The following is a 20027-nucleotide window of genomic DNA, read 5'->3' as shown; positions in this document are numbered from 1 at the left end:
CATGCATTGAGAGTAAATTTCTGGGGTGTATTTTTGCCTTGGATGGCAGCCTTGCATGGAGATTAAGCCCCTTGTAAATGTTAATTTGAGTCCTAAGCTACACAGAGGAAGCCCCACCTAATATTTGTTGCCTGTCCTGGGGAGGATCTGTCAGTGACATACAGTGTGTCCGTCAGCATCTATTCGAAATCATAATCATCCAATCCCCTATCCCATTCCTCATTGTAACACCAAATCCCCTTTATCTCCTGGAACAGGACCAGAGGCTGTTGCTAGTCCAGACTTAAAAAGATATCTTTCCTTAGGGTGAGCCGTGCATGGAGGTCATAAACACAATCTGGATTTGCAGTTGATGTTGAAATTCTGGTGCTCCTCAGGCCTCTCACTTTTGGGTCCCCCAAGGAAAATTTAGCTCTCAGCGTAATAATTATGAAGATCAGTGAATAGGAGAACTTGGGATTGTGTGATGTCTAAAATAAACGGAGTATGACATTGATTAATGTGACTCGTGACTGCTTTCTTCGTATATGGTCCTGAGACAGAGAGCTGTATTATCCTTTAAAAGGTTTGGTAGAAAGGGAGGCCAATGAATCAATGGAGATCCTGGGTAAAATGGGAGAGAGAAAAGGAGGTATTTCCCAGGAGCAAGGTGCCAAGGGAATCCATAACCTCCTCATCAGAGGCAGGATTCCAGCTAAAGTTTCTTTTAGTTGTCTGAAACTGTCACTATTTCCCGTGAATCAGACCCAGCCGTCAGCTGTGTCCACAGCACAGCAGCTACCAAGGGGACGTATCGGCAGCAAACTAGAGATCCCCAGAGATTCTTCTTAATGCCCCATTAATGAGCTTGCAAAGGATGTAAAGGACAGCAACCACAGACAATCCTTTGGAGGGCTATCTTTGCCATGCCGCGGGCCATGGGCTTTTGTAAGTTTCAATTTTCTTCATGTTTCTGACAGATCCTCCATTTTGAGGTATCCTTGGAGGGTGTTCCCTTTCTGTCTCATCAGCAACAATTGTCCCATTTGGTCCGACTGCTGCCTAACGCTGCAGGCCCTCCAACTGGGCCTCCTGTCCACTGCCTGCTGTTGAACATTGAGGCTGCTCAATACAGAGATAGTAGGAACTGCAGATGCTGGAGAATCTGAGATAACAAGGTGTAGAGCTGGGTGAACACAGCAGGCCAAGCAGCATCAGAGGAGCAGGAAAGTTTGACGTTTCGGGTCGACACCCTTCTTCAGGCTGCCCATTAATTGGCCGCCTCTCGTGAGATCATTGTGGGTATCATTGTGGAATGGTTTGGAAGTAGCCCCAATGTCAGATTCTTGACATGTGAAGGAAAATTCAGATGCGCATTTCATGTAGGAGAGGATAAAGACATCCTATCATGTTTACAAATGAGCAATTGGCCCTACGTTCCATAACCAAAAAAGGACAAAGGACAAAATCTCTGGAAGGTGGTGTTATCAAAAGTGGAGAAAGGTTGAATTTAATCTGTGATCACTTTCCCCTCTTCTCCCTGAAGTAACGAAGTGTTGTTTGATATCTTGTTTTCCTTTTCTTTTAATCCCATCCCTTACTGAAGTAGGCCGAGGCACGTTCGCCAAACTCTGTATTTTTTGAGCTTTAATCTTACAAAGAAATCCACTGCAAAATTCCTCAAGCTGAAATCAAAGTGAGAGTTTATTTGACAAAACGCCCGAAACATGGGGGACTTGCTTCACTTGCTTCAAGCACAAAAGCGTACAGGGTGGAAAGAAAAAGGAATAAGAAATAAGAGGAAGTTTACATTATGAATTTCTTAAAAATGAAAAATTTACATGACTGATAAGTCGAGAAAATCAGTGTCCAGTTGAAAACCTGTCAGTTTGGTGATCATGTAGCAACTCTTTTCCTGGGAACTGGATGCAAATGAATGCAAGCAACGGTGCAGCAAGGGACTTAGAGAATTTGCCCACAGTGGCAGATGAAGCGCAAGGTTCCTTCCGGCAATGAGACTTTGAAGAAAAAGAGATTATTTTTTCCTTTATTCATTCACAGGATGAGAGCATCGCTGGCTAGGCTGCGTTTATTGCCCATCCCCAATTGCCCAGAGGGCAGTTGAGAGTCAAACACATTGCTGTGGGTCTGGAGTTGCATGTATGCCAGACCAGGTGAGGATGGCAGTTTCTTTCCCTAAAGGACATTAGTGAACCACATGGGTTTTTCCCGACAATCAGCAATGGATTAGTGCTCATCATCAGACTCTGAATTCCAGATATTTTTACTGAGTTCAAGTTCCACCATCTACCATGGTGGGATTCAAACCCGGTCCCCAGGACACTATGTGGGCCTCTGGATTAACAGTTCAGCGATAATACCACTCGGTCATCACCTCCCCGTATCAATGGAGAGAAGGCCTGGTAGCTGCTCAGGACTACATCTTCTAAGGAGGAGCATCTTCTCATGATGTTAAAGTCAACAACTGATGTCAGAACTATAATATTTAAAAAGATGCTTAAACAGACCAGTTTCAGCCAGGTGAAAGGATGATTTCTGCTAAGCCAGTCTGATAAACGAAGTGTATTGATCATCTTCATCAAGATGGCCACTGCCAATTGGAGTGGTGTGGATGGTCTGTTTCAGTAGCTAATTAGGATGCCATTCCCATCTTAGTCTTGGACTATAGTGATTTGCAGTCGACTGCTGTCATGGACTCCATGTGAATCAGAACATGTCTGGGCTTCTATAGTTACAAGAAAGTAGCAGGGTGAGACTCCAGGAGTTAATGAGCAGTTAAAGGCCCTGTTGGCTCTGACTTGCAGAATGTTCTGGAAGGTTCCAGCTGAATTCAGTCACATGCTTATAGCAGCCATCTTAAGAGTCCAGCAGTGTTGATCATTTGCCTTTTTAAAGGAGTTAAGTAAAAGTATTTTGAAGTGTATATAGCTTTGCACAAAAAATATAACTTTATTCTTCATGCATTCTGACCTTTACAGTGGCAATAAAGGCCATATTCCATCACCTGCTGAATGAAGGTGACAAAAGCATATAAGCTGTTGTGGACAATTGTGTGATACCATTTGAAGCTCAGTAGAAAAGACAACTGTGCAGCATTTATACACAGATTGCAATGGCACCTCATCAATGCAAACTCACTTCTGGGATGATTTTAATCATATCCAACCAAGGCAGGGAGATATGTCAATGGGAATTATGTCATAGAATATTCATGGCACAGAAAGATGCCATTCCATTCATTGAATGTTTGCTGGGATTCACTGTCTTCCCCGAGTCTCAGCAGCAAGTGAAGGGGATCATTGCCACGGGCCTTCCTCAAGTGAAGAGACCGGGCTCAGATAAACGTCTTGAGAAAACCAAAATGGATGAGCATCAGCCTCCACCCCCACCTTCGGGACGAGGAGTTGTGAAGGGCTTGGAGCAGGCCCTCAATGGAAATATGGTGTGTGTGCATGCGTGCATGTGTGCATGCGCGTGTGTGTGGGTGTGTGTGTGTGTGTATGTGTGTGTTTGTGACTGAATGTGTGAAGAGAGAGAGAGTGTGTGTGTGTGTTTGTGTAAGTGTGTGTGTGTGTTTGTGAGTGAATGTGTGAAGAGAGAGAGTGTGTATGTGTGTGTTTGTGTAAGTGTGTGTGTGTGTGTGTGTGTGTGTTTGTGAGTGAATGTGTGGAGAGAGAGAGTGTGTGTGTGTGTGTGTGTGTGTGTGTGTGTGTGTGTGTGTGTGTGTGTAGAGAGCGAGAGTGTGTGTGTGTGTGAGTGTATGTGTATGGAGAGAGAGAGTGTGTGTGTATATGTGTGTGTGTGGGTGTGTGTGTGTGTGTATGTGTGCGTTTGTGAGTGAATGTGTGGAGAGAGAGAGTGTGTGTGTGTGAGTGAAGAGAGAGTGTGTGTGTGTGAGTGTATGTGTATGGAGAGTGTGTGTGTGTGTGTGTGTGTGTGTGTGTGTGTGTGTGTATGTGTGTGTGAGTGAAGAGAGAGTGTGTGTGTGTGTGTGTGTAGAGAGAGAGAGAGTGTGTGTGTGTATGTTTGTGAGTGTATGTGTATGGAGAGTGTGTGTGTGTGTGTGTCTGTGTAGAGAGAGAGTGTGTGTGTGTGTGTGTGAGTGTATGTGTGTGAAGAGAGAGAGAGAGAGTGTGTGTGTGTTTGTGAGTGTATGTGTGTAAAGAGAGAGAGAGTGTGTGTGTGTGAGTGTATGTGTATGGAGAGTGTGTGTGTGTGTGTGTGTGTGTGTGCGTGTGAAGAGAGAGAGAGTAAGTGCGTTTGTGAGTGTATGTGTGTGAAGAGAGAGAGAGTGTGTGTGTTGTGTGTGTGTGTGTGGAGAGAGAGAGTAAGTGTGTTTGTGAGTGTATGTGTGTGAAGAGAGAGAGAGAGTGTGTGTGTGTGTGTGTGTCTCCGTGTGTGTGAGAGCATGAAGAGAGAGAGCGAATTGTGTGTGTGTACCCATATTTGTGGAGGTCGAAACATCTGACTCCAAATCAGCAGAAAACACAGGCAGCAAAAGTAGTTAAATCAAGTCCAAACATGCAGCCATCTGGGTGAAGACTAGAATATATGCATTGCCACTGACCCATCAATTAAACCAGCTACTGATTGTGCTAGCCAAGTAGTTACTGCTTGTGGAAGTCTGACTTGGCAAAACCAAATCACTTCAGTTGCTGTCAACCAATGCAGAGCAGAAATGGTGAAAGTTACTGGGACCAGGCTTCCCAACAGCTATAAGGTACAGGAAATGTGTGAAAGAATTACAACAGCCCCTGAAAAACAAAAAATGAACCTCAGTTGAATTGTAGTAGCATCCATTGCTATTCATTTGGACTGAGTTACATTACTTTGTATTTCGTGCTTATTAGCCTGTTATATACTGCTGGGCACTATCATCATTTAAAAGCTCTGAATATTTTACATGCAGTGGAATGATTCTGTTATTCTGATTTCAGTGAACAGGTAAAGTTCAACTTTTTTTTTGTTAGCCTTAAATAGATATTACCAGCCTCTGGGCTTTTTGTTTGTGTCGCTATAAAAACACAGGTGACTGCGTGCTACTGTTATCCAAAATAAATCGCACTGTTCATTCTCACAGAAATATCTTCTGCAATTTTATAAAAGGCAGCATATTTATAGTTGAAGTGCATCAGGTTATGTATTTACAGTTGAGCTTCTATTTGACGTCAAGATGTGTCACCACTTGTCTACACATTACTAAAGGTATAATTTGAACAGGTATGTTGGATTTGAACAGATTGATGATTGCCCCTTGGCAAGATACCCTCTCAGTCAGTAACATCTGCAGTGCCTGAAGGAAATAACGTCTGTGCTACTTTTCAGTGATGCTGGTTTTGACAGTTTCATGATTACTGTAAGCAACATCCTTTTAAATTGTTAAGAAATAAGGAGCCTGTGTTTATTTACATGCTCCGAATGTCCTAAAGTGCTTTCCAGCCAATTAAACACTTCTGTTTGTAGTCGCTGTTGTGACAGAGGAATGCAGCAAGCATTGCTACATTAGAACAACGTCTGCACCTCAACAACGGCTGGAAAGCACTTTGGGATGTCCTTTGTCAATGAAGGACACTATATAAAATCAGGCTTTGTTGCCCAAAGTGATGTAAAGGTGAAGTTACCGTCATCTTACCAGACCATAGGGCCACTCTCTTATTAAAGAGTCAACTGGTGGCGGTTTACCCAGATGGTCACCACGCCTCAGGTAGGGGTGAGTTTGAGAAGGAGAGTCCTTCATGGTAACGTCAGTCAGTGTGGGAATCAAACCCTTTCTGTCAGCGTCACTGTGTATTATAAATCAGCTGCTGAGACAACTGCGCTAAAACTAGATAACAAGGTGTGGAGCTGGATGAATACAGCAGGCCAAGCAGCCTCTTAGGGCCAGGAAAGCTGATGTTTCGGGCCTAGACGCTTCATCAGAAATGATTTCTGATGAAGGGTCGAGGCCCAAAACACCAGCTTTCCTGCTCCTCTGATGCTGCTTGGCCTGCTGTGTTCATCCAGCTCCACACCTTGTTATCTCAGATTCTCTAGCATCTGCAGTTCCTACTATCTCTGCGCTAAAGCGATAACACTGACTTTCTTTGAATAGTGGCTATGGGGTCTTTTATGTCTGTCTGAAAAAGAGGTCTTTGTTCAAAATCTCATTCTAAAGGCAGCACCTTCAACACTACAGCACTCCCTCAGCCCTTGTGTCTATATAGCACCTCTGACTTGGAACAAATGATCGAGTCCGACTTTAAGGGATGTCAGTTCAGGCAGACGAGACATTATATGGACTGACTTGTTAGGTTAAAGATGCATCAATCTGGATTTTCTCTCTGGATATTAGACTCACAACTTCATGGCTCTGGAGAATGGGGGAGAGATTGGCAAACACTGAGCCCCAGCTGGCATCATTGAGTTGCTTAATGGCATAACTTTGATTGTGGTTGGAAGTGACGGTATAGTAGTGTAGCTATGGGCTTGTCTGGGTTGACACTGGAGCCTCTCTGGTGGGCCACTCAGTTTTTATAGTGATTGATTTGGCATTAACTTTTGGACAAATTTCAATTTATCACACGCTGGGGAGCTGTTAAAATACATGGAAAAGCCAGCAGTCAGCAGTGAGTAATAGATGGCTAAACAGTCAGTGATTCCTTTGGGGTCTGGAGCACCTCTTGTATTTACTGATTCATAATTTCATCTGGCGCCCTACTTTCACCTTCCATATCATGATTTTAAAAATTTCATTCAGGGGATGTGAGTGTTGCTGGCTGGGTGAATATTGATTGTCCATCCACAGTTGCCCGTGAGAAGGTGGTGGTGAGCTACCTGCTTGGACCACTGCATTCTGTTGTAGGTATAGCTACACCCACATTACTGTAAAGAAGAACGGTCCAGTATTTTGACTCAGCAAAGTGAAAGAACAGTGATATATTGTCAGGATTGTGAGTAGCTTGGAGGGGAGTTTTTCGGTGGTGACATTCCCATGTATTTATATGGGCAGTATACAAAGGTGTTGAGAAACATGATCAAATGGCAGACCAGACTGGACAGGTTGAAAGGCTTAATTTTGCTCCCATTTCTCATGGTCTACAGTTGTGCATCTCGACGGAATCCATGCAAAAAAGTCTTCTTTTCATTTAGATACGCTGCCAATGATGATCCTGTCTGTTGGCAAATAGAGAGTGTGTAACTCAAAGTCCCACTATAAGGTGTGTGATCATTGAAAGTTGGCCCCGCTGATGAAAATAAGGGTCAGAAATACCAGAGGAAAATGGCAGAGATTTGATGACCAATAAAATGCCTCAATGGAGAGGCCAAGTCATTGAGTGTATTTCAGACAGAGATGGATTAGTAAGGGGGTCAAGGATTACAGGGAGAAGGCAGGACAATGGGATTGAGAAACATATTAGCCATGATCAAATGGCAGAGCAGACTTAATGGTCCAAATAGCCTAATTCTGCTCTTGTATCTCATGGTCCTGTGGTTATTGCTATTTGGTTACCGTCCCTGGTCAGCTCTTTCTACCTGTGCTTGCTCATAAAGTTACTATTGACACTTTAAATCAACCTCGCATTTTAATAGAATATTTATCTATTGTGTGAAATTTAATCCATTAGGTCCAGTTGGTCTGCGCTAACCTCCCACCCTCGTGCATTAAACCGAAAACAATGAAGCTTCCCTTTCATGACTTCTGCTCTGGATGGATGGCACTCTGTTTCAGACATTGCCTAATCTGTGTGGAGGGAAGTTCATTTGGAGCACTGCATTTGCTTCAAATGATATTCCCAGTTGATTCAAGTCTCCACATTCCATAAATTAGGAGTTTGAAATCCATGAATAATCCATGTTCTGAACCCCCTACATTGCTGTGTTATTTGGAAATTTGGTTATTTGCCATGTCATGTAGTTAATGTGGGCTTACTAATGATGCCCAAAAGAGCCTGATGATGTCTCTGGGCGTATCATTATTAAGCATTGTTAGTTCCCAGAAAGCCGACTAAATTCCCGCTACTTTATAACATTAATCCTCCAGTGATGATTTTAGCACAGAAAATTAACCTGAATTATTTGACATACCAACCCCTCCATTAATAGAGGTGGGTTTGCCAAGTTGTGGGATCTGGGGGTGGGTGGGCTGGGGATAGGTCAGCGCTATTGACCCGTTGGCTGGGAGTACTGTAGAGCTAGCTGCAGCCATAGTTAGGGGGGCTTCTAGCTAATTCTGGATTGGTAAATCCAATGTGTAATTCCTGACTGAAATCCTGGACCCTTGTAGGGGTATGTGGTGAAAATCGTCTTTGGGTAGGCTTAGCTAATACAGCAGGGACGCAGACAGCTAGTGAGACAGTGGTGGCAAGGGGTAACTCTCCTCTTTCTCATGGCCCCCAAGCAGTGCTAAAAACACACTCATCTTCCCCCAGTCAATGTCTCTGTCCCTCGGAGAATTTTTTGAGGCCTGGATGTCTGTGATCACCACCAAACCTGGAGAATGGATTTGATGTGATACTTATTATTATGTTTAAATAACCAGCTGGGCACCAGTGAGCTGTTCACTTATTTATTCACCTCCTGTAAGCTTGACAGTTTTAACACTTTAAATTCTCACTTGACCTAACCATTGCTTTTTGGAGATTAAAGTTTCTCTCACCATATTGGATATACACACTGAGTAACAAACAGAGTTTATGGCATTTCCTATCTTATCATTTGTACCTAGTGTGGCCATTCACTTGGCTCATTTTGGCCAATCATCAAATTATCCAGTCTACACCTAGGCAGTTCCGAATTAAATTTGGGGTTAATAACAATGTCCAGAGAATCAGTTGCAGACTGCATTGCGAGCCCACACATGTTTACAAGCTGTGGTCCTGATTCTGATCTCAAGCTTGGGCTAGACCTGTATGGTAACAGACATCCAAATGTGGGTGCTGTCCATGGTAATGAATGTTCCAGGACACCAAATTCAGGCATCTTGCCTGTGTGGAGTTTCTACTTTCTACCTGTGTCTGCGTGGGTTTCCTCTGAGTGCTCTGGTTTCCATCCACAGATGTGCGGGTTAGATGGATGGCCATGCTAAATTGCCCGTAGTGTCCAGAGATGTGGAGGCCAGGTGGATTAGCCGTGGGAAATGCAGGATTACAGCGATAGGGTATGGTGGTAGTCTGGGTGGAATGTCCTTTGGAGGGGTAGTGTGGACTTGTTGGACCAAATGGCCTGTTTCACCACTTTAGGGATTCTATGATTCTATCACCATTACAACATAATAAAGGAACTAAGTCACACAAATTGTCTCTGCTGTACTTGACAAACTCTTTCACGATCCTTCCTGTTTGTCTCGCCTTTGGGATGATCATAGAGAATCCACTCTAGGGTATATCCTGGATTCTGGTCAATGTGCTTTGCAATCTTCAATTGATGTCTTTTTCCTTTTGAGGAAGAGATAAAGCTGCTTCTTTTAGTAAATATGACCTCACCCATTTGCTTGATGCTACTGCAGATCAGTTTCAGTAGCAGGAGCAAGGGGTTTAATCTCACCTTGACCCTTACACACTATTTACAGCATAGAAACAGGCCATTTGGCCCGACATTACCATGCCAGGTTTATGATCCATGTGAAGCTACCACCATTACTTTTTATTTAAGACCATCAACATAGATGAATTTTATTTTTTATTTTTCTGGCTTTATATTCTGTTGTGTTACGATGGTGCCCGAGAATGGTGATACGAAACAACAATTTTCACTGTATTCATAATAAATACATGTGATAATAAATAAATCAAATGAAATCAATATCCTTTTATTCATTTTTCCATCATGTGCTTAGCTAACTTGCCCTTAAACACATCTATGTTATATTTTTCAGCTATGCCATTGTCACAAAAACACAGCATTATTAGGGTTAGAATGAAGCCATTCAGTCTATCATTCTTGCACTGGCTCTATTATCTAGTGCCAGTCTCCTGCCTTTGTCCTTGCACACCTTTACTATCCAAATAGCACTCTTGAATGAATCAATCTGGCAGCGAGTTCCATGTTCTATCTGCTCTCTGTATTTAGAAGTCTCTCCTGAACTCCCTGTTGGATTTATGAGTGACAATGCACTCCCCAGCCTCCCTGGCCATGGACAGGGTCTGGATGCTCAGGCTCAGTAGTAACCCAAATAGTCTGTTAACCTCATCTCCTTGGCAGCAATGATGTAAATGATCAGTGCAAGTAGGTGACCACTGACAAAACTCATGAAGATAGGTATGGTGCCCTTTTACAATTGTAAACAGGAGTTGGACATTGACAGGTCACCCCTGCCCACGTAGTGTGAAATGTTCTTTAAAATATAGATCCAACAGCTGGTAAATAATAGTCTCCTTTCAGAAGTGTTGGTGTATAGATCATAGAATCCCCATTGTGTAGAAGCAGGCCATTCAGCCCATTGAGTCCAAAGAGCATCCCACCTTGACCCAACCCCCTACCCCATCCCTGTAACCCTGCATCCCCTATGGCTAATCTGCCTAGCCTACACATCTCTGAACACTATGGGCAATTTAGCATTGTCAGTCCAAATAATCTGCACATCTTTGGACTGTTAGAAGAAACCAGAGTACCCAGAGGAAACCCAGACAGACACTGGGAGGATATGAAGTCTCCTGAGGGTGGAATCAAACCCAGGTCCCTAACACTGTGAGACAGCAGTGCTAACCACTGAGCCACCATGCTACCCTAGCAAGAGATCAGTGAGACAGTGTTTTGATTCTCTATGTTTTGAGGCCCTGTCTGGAGGATCAGGGGAGAGCGGATTGGGAGTTCACATGGAGACGCTGTATATTTAAATTCCTCCTTAACCAGGAGCAGTTTATCTCTGGAGGTAGTAGACTGAAGCAAGCCATTGTCCCAGCTGAAAGGGCCTTCAGTGAAAAGGCCACTGGCCCGCATCAGCAGCATTCAATCCCGGGTCCCTGGTGCAGTGAGACAGCAATGCCGCAAATGTTTGAGATAGTCTCACAATCTGACGCTTGTGGTGAGCACTGTTACCTTTGTGGGTCTTAGTCCAGATTGTTTTGCTTGTCACATTAGAATATATTCAGAAGTGTGAGTGTGCACCTTTCCCTCATATCCTTGTGGGTGCTCGTTCTAGTCCTGAGATATTAATAGGATTTGAATAACATACCGACGTAATAAACAGCAAATCCTCTCCTATAACAATTTTTTTGAACTCCTAATGTCTATCCTATGCTGCCTGCCTTCAATCCTCAAATGCATTCAAGCATCACTTGGAAAATTTGTTAAACAGTGAGCACAAAAGTAATGCCACCCTATAACATTATATTATGAATAGGAAATCGAATCTTTATTTTCTTTTATTGGTAATTTTTACATTTCCTTCTCTTTCTCATTGTCATTTTTGATGCTGGAAGCTGGTTCTATCATTTTTCCTCCCTTCTGAAGATTCTAGACCCTTTCTCTGCTAACTTGGCTGAACAAACAGAACTGCTTGTGTGATCTTTCACTAGTTGCCATGGTTTGCTTGGGCATTCTGACACTTAGATGTCAAAAATAATTGGCTGTCATGCATTTAACTGAATGCATTGCACAGTCTGTGCATGTTCATGCGGAGCTTGGTTACTCCCCTCAACCTTTGCAGATTGAATTCCAGTTTGAACTGACCATATAATTAATGCAGCAAACTCAGCTGGGGCCTGGGTTCTGTAGAAGAGTCAAGCCGGACTCGAAATATTAACCCCCATCCTCTCTCTCCACAGAGGCTGCCAGTCCTGCTGAGTTCCCCCTACTTTCTGTATCTGTCTCAGCTGGGGAATGGGTTTATTTGCTTCCATCCACCTTTGGCATCAGTTTTGTTGCAGCACAAGTCAATGGTGTGGAAGACCCACTGAGAGACCTGAGCAGAAAAACCCAGCCTGGCATGCGCAGCAAAACATTGTATGCCAATGGGATGCTGCTCTGCTGCAGGTGGCATCTTTTAGATAAGGTGCCAAACTGAGGCCCCTGCCTGCCTTCCACTTGGACAAGAAAGATTCCATAGAATCACGGAATCCCTATGCCATGGTCCATCGAATCCACACTGAATCTCTGAAAAGCATCATACCCAGATCCAGCCCTTATCCCCATAACCCCACATTCCCCATGCTTAATCCATCTAACCTAAAGAGCGCTGGACACTATGGGCAATTTAGCATGGCCAATCCACCTAACCTGCACATCTTTGGAGAAGATGGAGGTGACCTGACCAATGTTTATGTCTAACCTAACATTGCAAATCAAATCATTAATTATTTGTCAGTGCCTGCTTCACGCAAATTGACTTTTGAATTTCTCATGTCACAGCAGTAACTGCATTTAGATCACCTTCGTGTTATAAAGTGTTTCAGAAAGTTCTGAGGTTGCCAAAGGTGCCATGTAAATGCAGTTCTTCCTTTCCATGGCTGGATTTAAAGGAACTGCACAAAGCAAAGCCCAAACATAAATATTAGGACCAGAATTATTCCGACTTCCAGGCAGGATTTTATTACAACTGAATTTGGGATGTGCATTTGTGGGCGTGAGAGTGGCGTGGTTGCAGGGGGGTGGGGTGGGGTCTGGGGTTGGGTTTAATATTGCAGGGCAAGACCTACCTTATCTCCTGTTGTCATGCAGGGTGACAGAATCTGAACCACAGTCAAAGTGAGGTGGACCTATGTTTTCATAACAACCATTTTGTTTTAGACAAATATCAATAGAAATGTGAATCAGTTAAGGTTTAAAAAGGGTCAGGATTTGTTTTATCACCTTTTTTTTGCAAAAACTGCGTCGCTAGTGATGCCCTCATCCTGTAAATGAATAAAGAAAGAAAAGCTACCCACCATCAATTTCACTTACCCCAGATCCTGGGCACATTTCAATAAAGTACTTAAATAAATATTCAGATTTACAAGCGTAGACAAGAATTTTAAGAGGGATCCCGAAGAAATGAGGAAATGAAGCATGTATAAACTGTTCAACTCACCTCACAAAACAATAGGGTGTACAATGAACAATAAGACATAATTCACGAGCGAGATGAAATTATTACTCGTGCTCAGACACTGGACCAGATGATAGGAAATGACTGAGGAAGCTGCTGAAACTCTGGTTAATGTTTTCAAGCGATCTGTTCACACAGGAGCTGCCAAAGGACTGGCAATAGTCAGTCTGGGCGAGCATACTTTCCTCCTCAGCTCCACTCCAACCCTTCTGCCCATTAATTGGGATCGATACCACCAGAAATAACCGCTTCATGTCTGCATCTTGTGATTTTCAGTACCTCAATAAAATCTCCACTTAACCTCTTCTGTTCCAAGCTTGTTCAGTCTTGCCTCATGGCTAAAATTCTACATTCCTGACAACATAGTTATTGCATTTTGGTAATACAAATAAGGTCAGGACTTATACGTTTAATGGTAAAGCCCTAGGTGGTGTTGTAGAACAGAGACCTAGAGGTTCAGGTACATAATTCTTTGAAAGTTGTGTCACAGATGGGCAAGGTTGTTAAGAAGGTGTTGAGCACACTAGCCTTCAATGCTCAGAGCTTTGACACACTAGCCTTCATTTCTCAGAGCTTTGAGTGCAAGAGTTGGGACATTGTGTTGATGTTGTACTGAACATTGGTGAGACTTTTTCCTGGAGTACTGCATGTTGGCCCTGTAGTAGGGAGGATATTATTAAACTGGAGATGGCTCAGAAAAGACTTACCAGGATGTTGCTGGGAATGGAGGGTTTGAGATATAATAAAAACTAGAAAGGCTGGGACTTTTTTCACCAGAGTGCAGGAGGTTGAAGGGTGGCCTTATTGAGGTTTATCAAATCATGAGGGGCATGGATATGGTGAATGACATGGGTCTTTTCCCTAGGGTGGAGGAGTTCAAAACAAGGGGCATATTTTTAAGGTGAGAGCAGAAAGATTCAAAAGGGACATGTGGGCCAACTTTTCTTTTTACGCAGGAAGTGCTTTGTGCATGGAATGATCTGCCAGAGAAAGTGGTAGATGCAGAGACAGCTATAAATTTTAAAAGACATTTGGAAAGGTTCATGAATAGGAAAGGTTTGGAGGGATATGGGCCATAAGCAGGCAGGTGGGACCAATTTAGTTTGGGAACATGGTCGGCATGGACTGGTTGGACTGCAGGGTCTGTTTTCATGCTGTATGACTCTATGACTCTATAGGCAGGATGTGGGTTAATCCTATGAGCTGGCTGATAGCTTGACTTTCACTGATATTTATGTGGGTCACAGATTCCAAATCCAGAATTTGTCAGCACTCTTCATTTGTGACAGGGAGTGCTTATTCAAAGCTTCTTAAATACATTGAACACATTTCCCATGATTTTCCACATTTATCTGATTGAGATAAATATTTGAAAGCACTAAAATAAACATAATCATAACACTGTGACAAATGATCTGAAAGCTGGGTTTTCAATAAAATTTTAAGTGCATTTAAAATGAACGGGAATGATTCTAACTAAAGTAATCCCTGATAATTGGGAAATAATTGCATGCTGATTTATGACATTCATGACCTAATTTTTTTTCCTATGCATACCAAAGGAATTAGCTAAGCGATTAGCTCATCTGAATGTTACCAAGACTACTGGTAGTTGCTCTGCTTGTAAATGCTGATCAGGGGAATCGATAGAAACGTGTTTAAAAATGACAATTCAAACAATCGGCAAATATTGCAGTGTGTAAGAAGTCCCTGCAGAAACAAGTGTGGACAGTCATGTCATTGACAGAGAGATCTGTTGCTTGTGGTATAGGCAGGATGCAGGAGTGGATCCCTTTCCCGCTAAGCAGAATGGGATTAGTTGCCTTACTGACAAGTTAAGAAGTGTTCGGGAAGAACCTAGTGCTTTCTAATGCAATGCTGTGGCTATTAACTGGGAACTTCCATCAGACTGGGCAGGAATCAAAGCATTTGGCAGCAGTTGGCTGATTCAAACTTGGCTTGCCTCAAACTTGGCCTATTCTGCGAATGTCTCCTACAGTCAACCAGCTGTGTTAAAACCATACTATGGAGAGGGAGGCTAGGCTGCCCAGCATGTCTGCACATCTCTTTGAAAGTGCCACCCAATTAATCTGATTTCCCCTGTTCTTTCCCAACACTTCCACAAATTTTTTCCCTTTTCAAGGCCCTATCCAACTCACCATGGAGGGAGAAACCACAATAAAACAACAGTACTTGAAAATGAATGAAACTGACCTCCATTTTGAAGTATTTAAGGCAAATTGGACCACTCAGCAATTTTATTGCACTTTTCCCCTGGGCTTTTGGAAGTTAATCCTGAACCAACCTCCATCATTCTTTATGACAAGTGTATTCCTGATTATTTAGTGTTCAAAATCTCCTCACCTGCACATTTATCTTCAATCTGAAGGGCGCATTTTAAATTTGAGCGAGAGCACAAGATAACAATTGGATATCTGTCATTCACAACACCTGTGAGCAATTTTAGCAATGCAGCTGCTTTAAATGTGCTGTATTGGTTCATACAACAGCAGAATGGTACATTACACCAATCAATCTGTTACAATCAGAGACAAAAGCAGAGCAGGGGAAGGGTCACTGGACCCAAAACGTTAACTTGGATTTTCTCTTCACAGATACCGCCAGACCTGCTGAGCTTTTCCAGCAACTTCTGTTTCTGTTTTTCTTTCTGATTTACAGCGTCCGCAGTTCTTTCGGTTTCCATCTGTTACAATAACTTGATCTGAAGTAATTGCTAAACATGGGAACGTGGTGCATTCAGCCCTTTGAGCCATTTCTGTATTTATTTGATCCGTGGCTTAACAATGCTGGAGACTAACAGCGAATTGGAAAATCAGCCATGACCATATTGAGTGGAGGGACAGGCTCAAAGTCTGTGCCGATGGAGCCTGGTGAGTTGCTGCAGCCCATCTTGTGGCTGTTACACACTGCTGTTACCGGGCTTTGTTGGTAGAGGAAGTGAATGCTGAAGGTAGTGGACAGGGTCTCAGTCAAGAGAGCCGCTTTGTGCTGGATGGTGTTGTGCTTCTCAAGTGTTTGGGAGCTGTGTTCCTCCAAACAAATGCAGAGTACTCCTTCAAATTCATGACTTGCACTTCCTAGATGATGCTTAAGCCTTGGGACTTCGAAATTGAGTTACTTGCTGCAGAATTTAACACTTTTGTAGCTGCACAATATAAACAGCTGGTGCAGTTAAGTTTCTGGCCAGTGGTAACTGATGGGATGTTGATAACATATTAGTTATGCTGTTGATGGTCCAGAGGAGATGGTTCAATTCTCTCTTGGGGAATTATCATTACCAAGCATTTTTGCAGCTTGAATGTAAACTAGATTTAATCAAAACACGTATGTGTTACAAATTTCAATCACAATGAGTGGTGTTCTTTGCAGAATCCCTACAGTGAGGAAACAGGCCCTTCGGCCCAAAAAGTCCACACCGGCCCTTGGAGCATCCCACCCAGACCCAGCCCCCATAACCTACCTAAAGTACACATCCCTGAACACTGTGGGCAATTTAGCATGGCCAATCCACCTATCCTGCACATCTTTGGACTGTGGGAGGAAACGGGAGCACCCGGAGGAAACCCACACAGACACGGGGAGAATGTGCAAACTCCACACAGACAGTCACCTGAGGGTGGAATCAAACCCAGGTCTCTGGTGCTGTGAGGCTGCAGTGCTAACCACTGAGCCACCATGCTGTTCATTTAATCACAGTTTCTACTCTCCCAGCGGTACCTGAACAAATTAATTAAGGTAGAACTTTTGTTTTGAAAGGTTAAGCCCATTTGAGAAAATGACACCCTTCTTAACTGTTCACTTTGACATTCGAGGTCTCTGCAATTACATTGTCAAAACATTAACTCAAAAGAAAATCTGGCTTTCATCTTGCAGCAATTAAAACGAGAGTCATCTGCCCAAAGAATTTTAAGAAACATGGATCATTGCTTGTGGGATTGCTTCCAAAATGTTCTGAAGTTATCTCTCACCCAATACAGCTTCACAATATTTCTGGAACTACCCAAGTCATATCTATTTGAGAATGCTGTAAACCTGTTGAAGAAACATTTGAGACGGGAGGTAGATTTCATTTTACAGTCCAGCAAAGTGCATAATTAAGTGAGGCAGGGAGTGTAAGAATTTCTTATCACTTACACTGTGACTGGAACTTTTAAACATACTGATAAAAAAAAGGCACTAATGGAAGAACTGCCTGAGTAAATGAGCCGGTAACAGAAGCAGGTGTAAGCAATGCATACCACATATTGGGTACTGGCCACTAGAACTTAAGATTCACACATGTTCCATTTTTCTCATGGTGTGGTGTGAATTTATTCAGTGAGCCAGTTTTGAAAATGAAGCATGACCTACCCTAAGTAGTTACAGATAATGCGGGAGAAACCAAGCAATAACGTCAAATTTCCTTGTGAGAAGATAAACATTACAAGCGGTGGCAGAAATTCAATCTTTCGAGCCTGCACTGCCAGTCAATGAGATAAGTTTACTTCCCACGCATAATAAAAACTGTTCTAAAAGCATGGATGCACACGCTTTATGATTACAGAGGTACTTTAAGACTCTTTTAAATAAACCTGTTGCATACATAGCAAATACTGTCATCTGTGATTCTTCCAAGATATACAAAATATTCATCCCATTGAGCCTGATCCACCGTTCATAGTCATACAGCATGAAAACTGCCCCTTCGGTCCAACCAATCCTGCTGACCATATTCCCAAATTAAACTATTCTCATCTGCCTGCGCTTGGCCAATATCCCTCCAAAATTGTCCTATTCATGAACTTATCCAAATGTCTTTTAAACATTGTATCAACACCATCACAGCTTAATGCTGCCTCAAATTCACTTTCCCATCCATTCCCCATATTCTCTCCTGACGGACCAAAACTCTCTCAACAGCCACAAATATATTCAACAATGAAATGCCCACAGTCTTCTGGGGTAAAGAATTCTAAAGATTCACAACTCCCTGATCAAAAACACTTTGAGTTCGTGGCAGCCCAGAATGATTGGCTCCTTATCCTGAAACTGGGACTATCTCGTTTACACAGTGAAGCAGTGCTGAACGTGAGTCTGTTTGTATTGTATTGCTTGTACCTAACTTTCAAGAATGAAAATTGTTGTGAAGGAATACATTCAGTTTGAATTACCTGAAAAAAAAAGTGCTGTTTGAAATTTGATTTTCAGATCAGTTGCCTCTGTGACTGTCAGCAAGTTTCAACCCAAAGGCAAATGCATTTTTAATTTCTTCTATCAGTGCAGACTCTCCATCTGGTCAAACTGAGCACTTTCTGAATAAGGCATCCGTTGTGTAAAGAAACAGTTGTAAAAACAACCAGGAATGTTGGGCGTAATTAGGGATGTGCATATCTGGAAAACGAAGTTTATTTTAGTTGACTTCAGTTTGGAACAATCTTTTCCCTGTTTTGAATTTTCCTCAAAAGACACTTGTGTTCAGTCATAGTATTAGATTAAAAAGAACATTTTACAATATTCTGCTCATATTCCATGCCAATAGGAGGCAAGTTTTCTAAGGATTCTATAATTCTATAAAGTAACAGAATCATTTATACCTGTAATATCAAATCAGCAATAAAATCAGTTGCCTGTGTGGGAGAGTCAGCAATGCAGTCAAATCTGCTTTATGACTTATAGTTCAGTACTTACTGCATAGCCATGTTGTAGGGCAGTTAAAGGTTGTGCATGTTGAAATGGGACTGAAGTCACAGCAGCAGAGTGACACAACAGATATCCTTGCCGAAATTCGACAGCATCATGATGACTTCTCACTGGTAGCAGGGTCTTATTTCCAGGTTTTTAAAACTGACTTCCATTTCTCGGCAGCTGGTATTGTAGGATTTGAGCTTGCACCTTCTGCTACTGACAATCTAGCCATAGCAAAGTCGTTGCCATAATGGATGGAACTCCCATCAAGACCACAAGGCCTCAACATGGTTTCTATAACCTCTATGAGAGCTGTATACTGTTTGAGTTGATGCTTCTGACAATCTCTCCTTGTTAGATATTCCAAGTCATCATGGTTTGTCCACCTGTGTCTTTGAGCATAAATTGAAAGTCGAGATGTGACCGAAATTGCAACATTCAGTGGCCTTCATAGTAACAATTTGTATTTGTGTAACGCCTGTAATGTAGTTATAAAATCTTCTCAAGGTGCATCATAGGGGCTATGTCAAGCAAAGTTTGACTCCAGATCAATGTGCTTCAAATCCTTACAGGGTGGAAGCAGGCCATTCAGCCTATTGTGTCCACACTGAAGAGCATCCCTGTCACCCAGCCTTTCCCATGGCTTATCCACCTAACCTACATATCCCTGGACACTCTAGGGCAATTTAGCATGGCCAATCCGCCTAACTTGCACATCTTTGGACTGTAGGAGGAATCTGAAATGCCCAGAGGACACCCACACAGACACAGGGAGAATGTACAAACTCCACACAGACAGCCACCCAAGGGTGGAACTGAACACGGGTCTTTGGCACTCTGAGGCAACGGTGCTAACCGCTGAGCCATCATGCCATCACTCAAGGATGGAAGCCAATTCCGTAGGAAAAGAGGTAGATTGGAAGGCATGTCTTAAAGGAAGGAGAGAGACAAGAAGATTAAGGAATAGACTACAAAGGGTTAGGCCCAGACAGTGGAGAGACAAAAAACAGGAATGCTGAAGATGCTGGAATTAGGAATCTCTGCGTGCCTTCGGATTTCTACAATTACTTGCAGTTATGATCTAATTGAATGCCAGAATATGTTTGAGAGGCAGAAAGGCCTACACCCATTCTGATGTGCTTCCTGCTAGATGTCACATGTTCACATTGTTGCAAGGAGGGAATGCAATAGTCTGGAAGAACTGAGGATGCATTCACATCTGCAGTTAAACTATTTCAATGATGTTTGGAAATGGCCTCTTCAAAGGCACTGAAGCAACATTTCTGATTGATAACTAGAAGATAAATGGACCTTACAGCTGCATAAAAAAAGTTTGTTA

General features: G+C 42.7%; 1 protein-coding gene across 8 annotated transcripts in view; it reads left to right on the top strand.

Moving 5' to 3' along the window:
- Window positions 1-20027, top strand: part of caskin1 (CASK interacting protein 1) — a 598608-nt gene that overhangs the window by 395150 nt on the left and 183431 nt on the right. The gene's annotated exons all lie outside the window — the stretch shown is intronic.

This window comes from Stegostoma tigrinum, chromosome 23 (assembly GCF_030684315.1).
Source record: "Stegostoma tigrinum isolate sSteTig4 chromosome 23, sSteTig4.hap1, whole genome shotgun sequence".
Lineage (NCBI taxonomy): Eukaryota > Metazoa > Chordata > Chondrichthyes > Orectolobiformes > Stegostomatidae > Stegostoma > Stegostoma tigrinum.
The sequence above is the reverse complement of the archived record's forward strand: the minus strand, read 5'-3'. Positions and strand labels throughout refer to the sequence as shown.